At 38.8% G+C, this 13860-nt stretch overlaps 1 protein-coding gene across 1 annotated transcript in view; it reads left to right on the top strand.

Moving 5' to 3' along the window:
• The window catches only part of SORCS2 (sortilin related VPS10 domain containing receptor 2), a 460992-nt gene that overhangs the window by 61866 nt on the left and 385266 nt on the right, over nt 1-13860 (top strand). The gene's annotated exons all lie outside the window — the stretch shown is intronic.

Genomic DNA, 13860 nt, shown 5'->3' with positions numbered 1-13860 from the left:
GAGAAGAACCACAGCCTGGGATGAGACAGTGCCTGAGGTAATGGATACAAAGAACCTAGGTCTTTGGCTTACCACCTCTTTATAAAAAGAGAGACTTTTTAGGAAATATGATTGTGTTTTGTGCTTTACAAGGGCCTTTTCCACTGCCCGGAATTGTTGCTGCCTCACTGCTATATCGAGAGACCATCTTCTTACCCTTGTGTCGTAGGCAAACAATCTTGACTGTGGGAATTTAATCCCCGTTCCCCCTTCCCAATATGAGAGCAAAATATGAAATTAATAATTTAGAATAAATCAGAATATCATGCCCATTCCTGTCACATAAACCTTCAGGAACAATCATAGGATTTTACACAAAATACAAATAATATTAGCGTAAGTTAGGCTACAGATACATCTTAGGAGTGAGAACCTACATTTTAGTGCCTCTAAAAGCTATGGGTAAAAAGGAACCATGCCCGGGAAGCAAACTGTTTTGTGTCTCCCCCCGCTCCCCCCATTTTCTTAAATTTTTTTTTTAGTTCTGGAAAGAATTACCTTTCCTACCACCCTAGTAAACATTTATCTCATAGCCTTTATCCAGTTGGGTTCATTATGAATTTAGGGAGAAAACATTTAGCTTTTGTGATCGTTATCTGCCATTACTTGCTATGAGGACTGTTATACTTTACTGTATTGAACATTATTGGAATTAAGGTTGTCGTTGCAATTCTTTCAAGAAATATCTGTTTCCACGGAGTTGCAGCTCAATTCTGAGCATTCTGAATTGGAAGAATTTAGCTACAGGCAGTTATTTAATTTTTTATTTCTGTCCTTTTCCTTTGGTGTTGAAAATAAAATTTTAAATAGCATCATCTTCTGAAACTATAAAATAAACAGATTGTCTTGGAGGTGTACTGATCCCACCCCCTGCTTTTTACTTTTTTTCCATCCCCCTACCCCTCTTCTAGCTGAAGTGGGATGGACCCTTTTCTCTAGTCTGTCAGTGTGAAATAACCATGAGAGTCGCTGCAAAGCTGAATGGTAATTAATAATTAAAGACAGAGCCAGAGGAATGTATCTATAATGCATTGATTTGTGGGGAAAGGAGTATGTAAGTTGCTTTTTTTTTTTTAAAGAAAAGAAAGACTCAGCAGCTAGTCTTGATTTTAGATACAAACCCATTCTACAAACTTCAGTCTAAGCTTCTTATTAGTCATAACGTTGCTTATGAGTGTGGTGAGTTAGGTATTCAGTTTGCAGATCTCACGGTCCTTGTTCATATTAGCCGGTCATGCACAGCCACAGACTGTTAGTGTTCTTTGCTCTGAGAAAAAATAAAAAAGCAAAAAAGAAGGACAACCCTGGGTACCAGGGTACTAAAACCAAAATAAAGATTTGCCTGAGCTGTGATCAGAGACCCTGCACATTTCCCTAAGCTATTTCTCTTAAGGCACTGAGGAGTAACTATTTCTTAGGGACCGACAGTTCTCCAGATAGCTTAACCTGCTGAGAAAATGAACACTGCTTGAGTTGGATAGGAACCAAAGAACTGAACTGACATGTTTGAGCATCTGTTTTCTCTTTCTTGGTTGATGCATTTCTGTAGTAGCGCATTTACTACCATTTTATTTTATTCATGGGGAATTCACATTATTTCCAGGTATCTGATGATTCCTATTTTTTCCCTGTAGTTCTCTGTCCTTTACAGTCATACTCTGGACCTCTTCTTTCTTTTGTTCAAAAATTTTTTGATCATTGTCCTGTTGTGCCTTGGTTAATTAGCGCAACTGATTAAGAGCGGTATGTATTATGTCTCCTCCCTGAGAAATGCACTTTAGGCTGCTTGTGTCGTGACTTGGGTAAGGGAGAGGGAAGCTACAAAAAATATCACTTTGGGTATATTGCTGTCTATTTGTTGTCACAGAGGTTAAAGGATGCTTTCACCTTCTCTGGACCAGGGAGTATGGAGTGGACTTGATTTCTTTCCGTGCTGATGGGGAATCAATGCCCTTGAAATTGCATAGGTTTCTGTGGGTAGCTCTCTGAGCTGGGTGGTTTGTAAATATAGGTAGGAGACCTCTGGTCAGAGTTAATGTCTCCCAGCACTGAACTTTAACATTTATAACTTCCTTCTTCATATAGCAGTAATAATGATGCTGTATTAATTAACTAATACTGGAATGCATTATGCTTGCTCATTTTAAGTCTCCCTCTGAAAGAAAGCCTGAGCTATTTTGATCTGTATTTTTCCTATATTGTGAACAAGAGTTTTCATTGGGATACCATCTGCGTGTTTGACGTAAGTAAAATTCTAGCTGAAATAAACTTTTGTTTCCTTATTTTTGACACTCTTCTTCCTGAAGAAATGTCACTGTTCTCCCATTGGGAGAAAGAGCTCATTGAAGAATTGGCAGGGAAAATAAACAAATTTTTTTTCCCAAACCTTGATCAGCTTTTGACATGCTTCTGTCTTTAGGGGAGGTGGCTGAGTAATCTTGAATGGATGTTCTATTCATTTTATTGTGTCTACACAATAAATTTCTACAAGCTATTTCTTGGGCTGGATTGAAAGCATCTTTTCCCTTCTTGCTGTTGCAAAATACAGGCCTACTGCCCTATCTGAGAAGATAATGGGATTGGCAGAGGTTGGAATATTCTTTGTGTGCTGAAAAAAAGATATTTTTTGTTCAAAAGTGGGGAAATTAAAGGAGTTGAATGTTGTTTTAGATGTGTGGGTGATGTATTTTTCCTGTGACCTTTAATCTTGTCAAATTCTTGCAAAATACATTATGTTTTAAAAACAAAGATATATAGTAGTCATGGATTGACATAATAGGTCTGAGGTATTTTCCAGTAGTCCACCTCTGCTCACTTTTTCCTCTACATTGCAAGGGAACCTTTACTTCAAGAAATCTCTATTTAGAGAGATCTTCAGATGTGTAAGTTCCCACTATAGGATAAAAAAGCTTGCATCATTAAGGTATAACCCTAGCTGTTCTCTTTGAGTGTTCTCATGTCCCTTATAACTTGGCATTTAAAGTCATAAATTTGTACAGCTATGTGCGTCTTGTGGAAAATACAGTGTGGTAGTTTTTCCTGTGCACAGAATGTATAAGACTTATGTAAATACTGGTTTTATCAAAATTGAATCCTTCCCTTCATGCAAGAAATTTCAAGATCTGATTTACTTTTAATATGTTTAGAATGGGCTTAATCCAGATTCCCATTGGTGTAAATAGGCTTTGGATCAGACTCAAAATAAATGCATGGGTATGGAAGGGTGAGGAGGGAGGAAGAAAAACATCCACTTGCTAACAACATTGAGCTGAAAATTTGCCATTGGGTTTGGGCTGTATCCTCTGCACTGGTTATTACTGCCTTTCTGTCATGGCATCAGTTAAACCCCAAACTCAAGAAAAACAATTAAAAGGTTCAGATTTTTTTCTTTGTTTTGGGATAAGGTAATTTCCATAAGAAAAAGACTATTGACTTGTAAACAGAGAAGACGATGCTGTAAGTTTCAGAAATAGAATATAAATAGAGACAAGCATTTACAATACAAATGTAGAACAAACTCATTATAAAAAAAGATTGGAAAATAAATAGCAGTTCCAGAGAGATGCTCAGTATAATGAAGGACAACAGTAAATGTCATGTGTACTGTACAGAAGTTTTAACTGTTTAATAGTATTAAGTTCTGTAATAAAATACCTTGATAATGAAACACATCATAGTCATACATACCATGTTGAAGAAATGAAATGTGTTGGTTATTTTTTGCAACTACTAAAAAAAATGTCTGCTGCACCTTCTGAGATGATATATAGTTGCGTAAGTTTCTTCTAACTCTTTTCTCAGATTTCCATTTATTCCTTGGTGGAAAGGCAGGTAAGGGGAAAAATGATTTTTTCCCATATTGAAAATGTTGACTTTTCGGCACAGTTTGCATTATATGTCAGATAGGACATCTGTGGTATAGAAGCACGTAACTGTACTTCAGACTTGCTAGCTCTGTAAAGTGCTGGTGCATTGCTGTAAGTCATGGGTACCACTGTTAGGGTAAGCAGTCTTGAACGGATGCAAGACTTGGGTCTGGGAGCATCATGTATTGGAAAAGATCCTTGAGATTAGCAGCACACAGAATTTATGGTGTGTCAGTTGATTCTGCTTCTCAGTTTGTCCTTTTTTATGTTGCATTTTGCTCTGCCTGGACTACTTCTGCAACTCATTTAAGCACGGATTCATCCGCTCCTTCTGAGAGGGTCAAGCTGGAAGTGTATGTCCTCAGCATGATCAATCAGTAAGGAAAAAAGTAATTCCGAAGGACTATTCAGATCTATATAGGCAAAACCGATCTCCAGAGGTATCTGTCGCTGTCCCTAGGGGCTGGTACATCCTAAAGTTAGGTAGGATAAATCCAAGTGATATGTCTCTGCCTCCATTTCCCAACTGTAAAATAGACAGTATTACTATGTTATGTTAAGGGGATGTGAGAAGCCTAAAATTACTGTATTTCTACGGAAAAGAGCCCTGAGAAGGTGTAAGTGTTAGAGATAACTGTTCAGAAGTGTTCTAGGCATGAATTAAAAATATTTTCCTTCCAAGTCTTTTGCTGCTTAACTGTTGTACCTATCCTTATGTCTATGAAGACAGAAAAGAGTAGTTCTCATAATGTGACGAAAGAAGTTCTTAACATATTTCTAAAACAATCTGGGATCACAGGGGAGAGACCAAGCATGAAAAACATCAGTCTCTAAGGGGGAGTGTTTCACATTAAGAGTTTGTTACTGAAACTGCTTTGCAGCCCTTGCTACAGCCTGCTAAATGCTGACATACAAAAAACTGTCTCCAAAGAATCTGTCAAATGCCCAAGTCTTTGCTGGAGTAAAATAAAGAAATACAGACCTCATTTATCAGGGCCTACAGTCTTTTCCTGCTTGTATCTACTTGATCTGAAGGTCATTTAAAATGTATTTGAGGTTTAAGATTGGAATGCGAGGCTAATTTGAAACCTGGCTCTAAGATGACTGATTGTGCTAATGTTCTTCATACTGGTTAACTGAAGTGTAGTGTCCGTGTGACAGGACGGCCTTAGCAAGGGATCCAAAATGACGTGGTGTTACCTGGTGAAATAGCTGTTTCTTTTCACAGATAATGCTGTATAATTCCACTAAGCTTTAATGGCCCCATGGCTCTTAAAGTAATGAACACCTAGCGTAGAGGCTGGGTGAGGAAATACAAAAAGCTGGCAAAACCTCAGTGTTCACAGATTGGAAACCTCCTGTTTTGGCTTTGGACTGAATGTGGAGAACTCTCCAGCACTCCCCCAGCTCCTTCCAATGTTTTCTGGCATATTTGGCCCCTGGCCAATTTTCTCAACTGCTCCCAAGGCCTTTCTAATAGTCTTCTAACGCAGTTGGATGTTCCCTCAGCTCATTTACGCCCTTTCCACTGGCACAGATATGAAGTTCTGCTGCTTCAGGGATAATGCTGAAGATACATGTGCCTTCATCCTCCTTCCTCTCGAAGGGGGTCAGTCCCAGTATTTTATGGTAGCTGAATTCTGTATATGTCATTTGAGGTGTTCTAAATTTATCATGAATGTGGCCACAGGGAGCAGATGGGCTTGGCGTTTGAGTGGGAATGGTCCCCTTTCACACCATATTGGGGGCAGTGTGTTGGTACTTCTGCTGAAATTAATTATTTTAGCAAGATAAGTAGGGATGAAACAGTTAAAATGAAAAGCAGATGTAGAGAGACCAACCTCCACCCAGTAAAAGGACAGCGAGGGGGTGGCATTGGGCCTACTCCGTCCCTGTGCAAAGCTGCAGAGCAAATGGTCCTTTCTTGGAGAGGCACCGGGCCCACCCCACGGGGGGGGTGATCGTGCCGGGGGACACAGCACTTGAAGTAACAGGCCCAGATCTGTTTTGTGTTATTCCTGTTTTACTAGTCAACGCCCTGACTTTTCTTTTTTTCCCCTCACTCTGTTTTTGTGCCATTGTCCAGGCCTGATTTTGCCTTTGGAATAAGGGGTGTTCAGGTACCCCTGAGCATGTTAATGCCGTTCAGTGCAACATGCACGCTCCATATCACAAAAGGTGCAAAACAAGTTGTGTATCTGCCTTTGCTATGCCTCTGGTCTTCTGACTAAAATACTGATCAGCATCACTCTGTCACTATAATATAACTGCCTTGATCTTTAGCATGTTTGTCCTGGCAGTACGCCTTTCAGGTAGGAGTGGGCTGTTGTCCTCTTCTGTAGATCATGTGGCCATGGTTATCTTTCTCATTTATAAAGAACAAATTCAGGTACCTACAATATTCGGGAAATATAAAGTCCAGTCCCTATTCATGACAAGAAGGATATTAAACATTGCAACTCGTCGGCTGATCTTGAGGCAGTGTCCAAGTCCTTGCTCCCATATACAGTCTTATAAAGCCTCCTTATGATAGGCAATTAGGTCTTATTTGGACACTGTAAGCCATTCTCGGGGGTAATGAAATGTAATTTTGAGGTCAGTGTAGGTTGATGCAACCTCTGATAAATATGATGTTATCTGGTACAATGATATTTAATCCTGTGGTTCTGGTGAAGACAGAGCAGCTGTGAGGGAGGGTAACCAGTATGAACATATCTGCCAACAACCCTGCGTCAAATGAGCAGTTTTCCCAGCTTGTGGTATTCTCTACAGATGTTTCCATATGTCTTGCATAATAATGTCTTTCTTGAAATAAAGAGTGTAATTATTGTTATATGGTAAAGTTAAAAAAGAAAAAGCTCTGGCTTTGAAAAAGGATTTAATGATGCAGATTGGAAGTTCACTTTCATTTTGTATTTTGCTATTGGGCAGTAATGCTGCATGACAGACCGGGAATATTTCACAAACAGCACTTAACATTTGATCTTTCTTTTCTGGTAGTGAATAGCTATATAACATTGGTGACCAAGGTGAATTGCCTATCCATAATACTGGATTCCTGAAATATCTGGAAGAGAGTAAAGATGTTTTACATATGTCTTCTTTGGATGTCAGCTCTGCTTCCTCTTGAATTTTCATGGGCATGGAAAAGAATATTCAGACAATAAGTTTGCTTCTTCAGGAAAGATTGTTAACACATTATTAGAGGAGATAAGTCAAGCTAGTCTATATTTCAAAAAAATTTACACTTGGGAGTCAAGCCAGACTAGGAAAAAAATATTCTTGCTTCATGCTTTAGAAATTTATTCTCTTGGCATGTTTGCACATGTGGTTTTAAGAGCTTATCAAATGCTATGTTAAAAATTTAAACCTAAAAAATACTCTGGTTGTGTAGAAAAAGGCAGAGAACTGGAGATTTTTGTGTCAGAGGTGATGTTTTGGGCTCTTTGAAAAAGAACAGAAACTTTCATTGAGCAAGTAGTTAAAATGTTAGATGCTATTTCCCAAGCTACAGATTTAATCTATAATTTTGGGCCCTGTAATTCTGTGGCCTTCAAATTGAGTTCCCGTTTGCTTGAGTCAGCTTTGCATCTGCAGCGTGCCCAGGAATCTGAGCTGCATCTAATGATCATAGAAATGAGGAGCAGCAGTCCAGACTTGTTGACTAATTTTACATATGCTTTTATTTTTGAAGACTAAACATTGAAAGTTACGAACACAATATTCTCTGTCCTTGTGCTGATGGGTCAGTACCACCTAGAAACCTGTGCTTAACCAAGCAGCCAGCTGCAAAAAACTGAGGTAACAGCCCAACTGCCTGAGTTGCAAATTGCTAAAGGCTGGAATATATATTTGGGAAGCATCTTTATTTATCTGCTTCCCCATTCTTATACTTTCGTATTTGTTGTTTGCCACTGTTGGAGACAGGTAACTAATCTAGATGGGACTGTGGTATGAACCAGTATGGCTACTTCAGCCATATGGCTATCTATCTCTCTGTCAAATGTGATTGAAATCAGTCAGTGGATTCAGAACTATAAGGGAGGGATGAGCAACAAAAGCGTATATATACAGTGTATGTAGTGCCATCACGTAAACTTAATTTTCTTAGGAACTTGCACTGAAAATCTGATGTCAGTTGTTGATGATGTGAAGACTTCTCTTCTTCTGAACTTGAACTGTAGGCTCCTGAAGGCAGTAGGTTGTCTTTTTGTTCTGTGTTTGTACAGTGCTAACAGAGTGTAATCCTGTTCTGTGCTAGATAGTGGATTAAATATATTAGATATCTTAAAGTTACCCCTGTGTACAAATGTTTGCAGGGTCAATGTGTAAAGTACTATATTTAACATGGTTTTGAATCCGGAAGCAATCACAGCCACCACTTTCAAGACTATGCACTTACTCAGCTCTTGTGAATAGAAATAACTCCTAGAGAATGGGAATTGAGTCGTTATTGTGTCTTGCCTTGAATTATGAATAAATTCACTGTACAGAATTATTGCCAATGCTTAAGACAAGTGCACTGGTCCGGTCAGTGACTTCATACACAGTAAGTTCTCTCTTCTTCCAGTACAATTTAGTTGGAAGAACTATAAATCTAATTCTTTAAGTCTTTCATGTTAAGTCATGGGTTGCTTTTTATGAACTTTATTACCAGAGAGGAGTAGAGGCTTATACAGTGAATTCTTAACAGCTTTAGTAATGGTCTAAATGTCTCCTTTTTCACCTTTCATCATAATGCTGCAACACAGTAAACCTAAACACTCTTTTTCCATTTACAGTTCTCCCAGTATAACCAAATTATTATCAAGTTGTTAATAGTATTATGGCAGTTGGTCCATATAATAGATCTGTGGTAATACACCTTCATATTAATAATCTCTTGGTTTTTACTTTTCTTGTAAGAGGCTTTGTTTTAAATAATGAATGTAAAAACTAATGTCGACCTTAGCATGATGATTCAAGAGCCTGCTGCTGCAAAAGTGGAAATGGCTTGAGGGATTGGAGCAGTATGTGGTTGCCTATAACTTGTTAGGGAGTTTTTTGAGTATTAATTGTCAAGAAAGTTTTGGAAGTACAGGGGGTGGTGGTGACGAATTAATAGGCTGTGCCTAGAACATCTTGATCTCCCTGAAATAGTTACAGTTTACACTGAAATAGTTGTAGTTTAATAGCTGAAAAGGTGAGTTAGGCTGTGTTCTTGAACAAAACAGCAGCTTATGTTCCAGTCATACAGAGTATTAAGTGCCTGTTCAAGTAACTCTCATAAACACTTCTCTTGATTTCAGTGGGTTCATTCACATGAATTAAATTAAGTAGATGCTAAAAAGTTTGCAGGAACTTGAGTCTGTCTGAGCAGTATATTTTCCTGGTAGCTCTGGCTGCCCAGAAGTATTTACAGTGTGCTCTCACCTTCTGATAAACTTGGGAAAACACAAAAACTTGCAATCATACTTGCAGTTATACATTTGAAAGTATGAGTCTTTTGCTATTAAACTTCTGAATAGATGCCAAAAAAAAAAAAAATTCAAATCACAAATGGCAGGGGTCAAATAAAGCTTAATCCATAAGAATCTCCATGTTGATAGAAAAAGAGAAATCTGTGTTAAGAATGGTCCATGAAAGAAAACATCATGCAGGGAGCATGGGGGGGAAAAAAAATAAAAATCTTTCCATAAGTCAGTGTTTATCTAAAAGAGAAGGATCGAAGGATCTTAGCAAATCCTTCACAGAAAAGGAAAAAAACCCTCGAAGATAAAATATAAACACCAGGGAAAGTGATTTATCTAGAATGCATTCCTTTTTCCTTTCTCTCCCCTCCTAGGTGACATGGTGATGAAAAGAGAGGATTAAAATGGACTTCTTTCAAAGCCAAAACTTTATTAGGAAATGATTAAAAGCACATTATATCTCTTAAAGTGAAGTTTTGCTCTTTTTGGTCCAGCCTAGCTGCAAAGCATTTTCAGAAGAGAGCAAGAGAAAAGGAGAAGGGGAAAAACGTAGATCAGTCTAACTTTAATTATTCATGGATAATAATATCTGTGGAATTTTCCATTTGTTTTCCCTCACCATCATTCACTGAAAACTGGTCTATATCCAGAAGGGATTTTTGGGTCAGAAATTGCTACAACTCTTTTGTTTGGAGAACAGTTTTGAGCTGTAACTACCATAACAGTGAGAATCCACCCAGGCAGGAACTAAGTTATGAAAGCAGGGGAACGGCATGGGAGAATCAAAATTCTCCCTGTGCATCCCCTCCCTGCCCACCCCACCCCCCCATGCCCCCTGCCAAAAAAACCCAAAACAAAACCCAAAAACCCCCAAAACACCAAGGGTGAGGGGAAAAGCAGGGGTGGGGAAATTTCTGAACTTCAAGGTCTCGCAGTCTGGACAAATTGACCAGAATTACAGTTATTACTTCCACTGAAAACTGACTTCCAATGCACATTGCATATGACTTTTGGAAGATAAATCTCTCAGGATTCCATACCTTAGCCCATATGGAGAAATACTGGCCAACTCTGGCTTTATGGAGAGGGGTCAAGTGTTTTAGTATAGAAGCAAGTAATAGAGCACTACTTTTGTGACAAAAGCTGAAAGTTTTTATTTTCCTTTTTTCCTTTTTTAGTTTAAATCTGTACTGTGTGACATAGTTGGTCTGTGCCTGTCATGTAGTATCAAAATAAAACAATTTATTGGAAAGAAAAGGGTGAAAATACTGTTTCCTGAATTCCATGCAGGGGAACCTGGCAGGGAACTGGAGATACGACGCTCTGTTTATTCTAATGTTCCCTGAGCGAGGTGAAACTGCAGTGGTCCGCCGTCTTGCTGCGAAGGGGCAGAACACTCTGGGATCAGAGCAAGCAGTAGAAAGGTAATCAGAAAGCTGTAAGGTGCAGTAAGGACTCCTAAGAGAAGTCTGTGACGCTCAAATAACTAAGCAAGGGATCTGTACCAGACATCCATGTCTTTGTTTTGGACCAAAGTATGTATGAATTTTTACTTCTATTTACTTATACCTCCAAACAACCAAAATTCCAATCTTCAAGCTTCATTAACGTTTTCCTTCTTTAGGGATTGCAGGTAGAAGGGCCTTGGTGGTCTTATTAGTAATGAACACATTCTGAGGAATCTGGGAAGAAGGAATGCTTAGGCAATGTTTCAGGGCAATGAAAGCAGAAGGGGTACATTTCTTAGGTATATTTGACCTGAAGCACTATCAGGTGTTCATAGATCCCTAGCACACAACAGTGAATTATTGTTGCCACCTCCATTGACATACTGTGGGGACTAACTCAAAGAACTGTGGGTGAATTTAAGATGAAATGGTTTAAAATGGTTTCACAAGTCTCCTCATAAAACAGGAGACTGGATGGACTAGGACATTTCTAGGTAACCCTATAAATCCATCTTTATTTAGAGAGTCTGCTGAGTCCAATTCTTCTCCATTGGCTACATTTATTTTAGCTATAAAATAACACAAAAAAGCTAAATTCATTTTAGATATCCATGACTGACTGTAGGATGAGCTGGTTAAGAATCATACCCTTGATAGCTGCTTTAGTTGCTGTTGTGCTTCAAGCCTCTCTCCATCTGCAAGCCACCCAAGCGCTTTCACTAGGACAGCCATGTGTATGAACCGTTGGCTTCCATCCAACCTGTAAAATGCTTGTAATTATGGAGTCCCATTGAAATGAAATCAGTGAAATAGGGCTTTGCTCTTAGAAATGACATATGTAATCCAGAGATCCTGAAGACCTTTATGTTTTTATTGTGAAATGATTCCTCCTGTTCTTTGGACCTGTTTATTAATTGAGGAAAAAACACCATTCTGGTTAGCAGCGTCACTATTTAGCCTGAAAACATGACCACAATCCAAAGTACAATGCTGTAAAATCTGTTAAATAGCTGACCTACATTTTTTTGGACACTAGGATGAAATCCACTGGCACAGTTGAAATAGTGGTCAGCCCCCCGGCAGCCTTGTACTTCTTAGGTTGCGACAGGAATCTGCTAGCAGTGTTTAAGAATTGAAAGATAGCTTGTTATGGCTTTGTTTTTCCCACTAAGTCATTCTCCATACTTCTGAAGTGCAAAATAAGGTATTTTAATCTCTGAATGAATTTACCATTCAGATTGGAAAATACGGACATCTGTTTCTCAGAGCTATGACTCAGATTAAGGCACCAATCTTGCAGCATGAATAAGACATCTTGCTGCATATGGCTGCTCCCCAATGCATTCTACAGTTACCTGAAAGCCATTCATTTGAAGTGTGTGGAACATCAGTAGCTTTCTGATTTGGTGTGTGCATCCCCTAGACGAACTACAGGTACCAAGCAGTACAGTGAGCCCACTCCTTGTTCCTGCAAGTCTTTAACACTTAGGACAGGTGCTGAGTTACAGAAATGGCTTATCTGGAAGGTGCTTTGTTGGTGCTTCCATAGAGGTTAAGTTCAAAGGAGGTGGATTGAGGGTAGTGCAATAGGATCTTCTGCGTGCGATAATAACCAGGTTAATTCAGGAATGAAACCTCGGGCTTACCCTGTGGTAGAGTGGCTCCAACGTACATTGCTGAAAATCAAGTGAATTTAAAAAGTTGTGGTTGTACGGTGTACAGGAATGAAAGAAGTTGGCCTACTAAGTTCAGGATTCAGTCTTTGGTTCTGCATGAATGTAAGGAAACAAAGTGTAATCTCTTCTGTATTTTGATATTTTCTTTTTTATTTTCATGCACCAAATATACATTCTTGTATCTCTTAGGAAAAAGTCCTAGGTCAAATTTTGTGGCCTAAGAGTAATTTCAATTGTTCAGAAAAGCACGGTCTGAAACTTCTTCCTTAATAATTTGAGCCAATAGATGCTCCCAGTAGTGAAGTTTCTTTCTTTCTCTCCTTAATTGCAAGCACCAGCAGAAAGCTGTAGTTAAGACACTGACAATAAAATAAATAGCTGACCTGATGGAGCGTGCTTGGGCTGTAGCCAGGAATCTCATCAGTAGATAACTCTCTCCTTTGGGAAATGGTTCTTTCTCTTGGCTTTCTAAATCTTGTAGTAACCTATTTGAAAGTAAAAGTTTTTTTTCTTGCTTGCTTTATTTTAAACCAAGCCTTTATTTTTATAAATGATCAAATTACAACAAAGTGGTCTGGTAGATTGACTGTTCTGAGAACAGGAGAGATTAATACTATTTGTGAAGCATGCATCGGTTCTGCTTTTACTTACATCAATATACATCCAGCAGTATGTGTTGTGAATTTAGGCTTAGATAACCCTGAGTGAGACTGGTATTATAGCTCAGTTCTGCAAAATGTTGTGTTATTTCCAAAACGCCATGTACATAACACCCATGGTCTGGAATTCTGTTCTCTCACAAGCTCCAGCATACAGAGACTGCAGCATAAGTGTATTGTCAGCATATTAATTATCTGAATAATTAAAGTGAATGCCTACAGTTGCTGTTTGTTGGAGATTTCATCTGGTGGTCAGGAGCAGAGGGAATGCCAGCTAAATAACAGCATGCTCTGAACTGTTGGAGACTGACATTGACCCTGCATTAAAGAAAGCCAACAGCTGTGCAAGGAACCAGAGGTTCTTCCTGTTTTACCTCTATGTGGTTGGTATGGGACCGTAGGGATAAGAACCACTAATGGACTGGCAGCAAGGGAAGGAGATCTCTTTTAAATGATCTAAAGATAAAACATAGCATTCGGCTTGATACACCAGTCATGGAGTAGTGCTTTACGTTGTTTGACCAGTGAATTTGTGAGATGTTGAGCGAATGGAAAGTGTTTCTTGCTGACGCGATTCATAGGTTGAAGATGTTTTGTGGATGAAATTTGTTTTTGTATTCTGATGGCTGTTGGTGATGTAGATGAGTAATTTACAGAGCTGGTTTTTGAAGGGAAAAAAAAGTGATACTTTTAGGACTGAGAAATTAGACATGAAAGTTGCG

The sequence above is a fragment of the Gavia stellata genome, chromosome 5 (assembly GCF_030936135.1).
Source record: "Gavia stellata isolate bGavSte3 chromosome 5, bGavSte3.hap2, whole genome shotgun sequence".
Lineage (NCBI taxonomy): Eukaryota > Metazoa > Chordata > Aves > Gaviiformes > Gaviidae > Gavia > Gavia stellata.
Note: the sequence above shows the minus strand (reverse complement) of the source record. Positions and strands in the feature narration are given on the sequence as shown.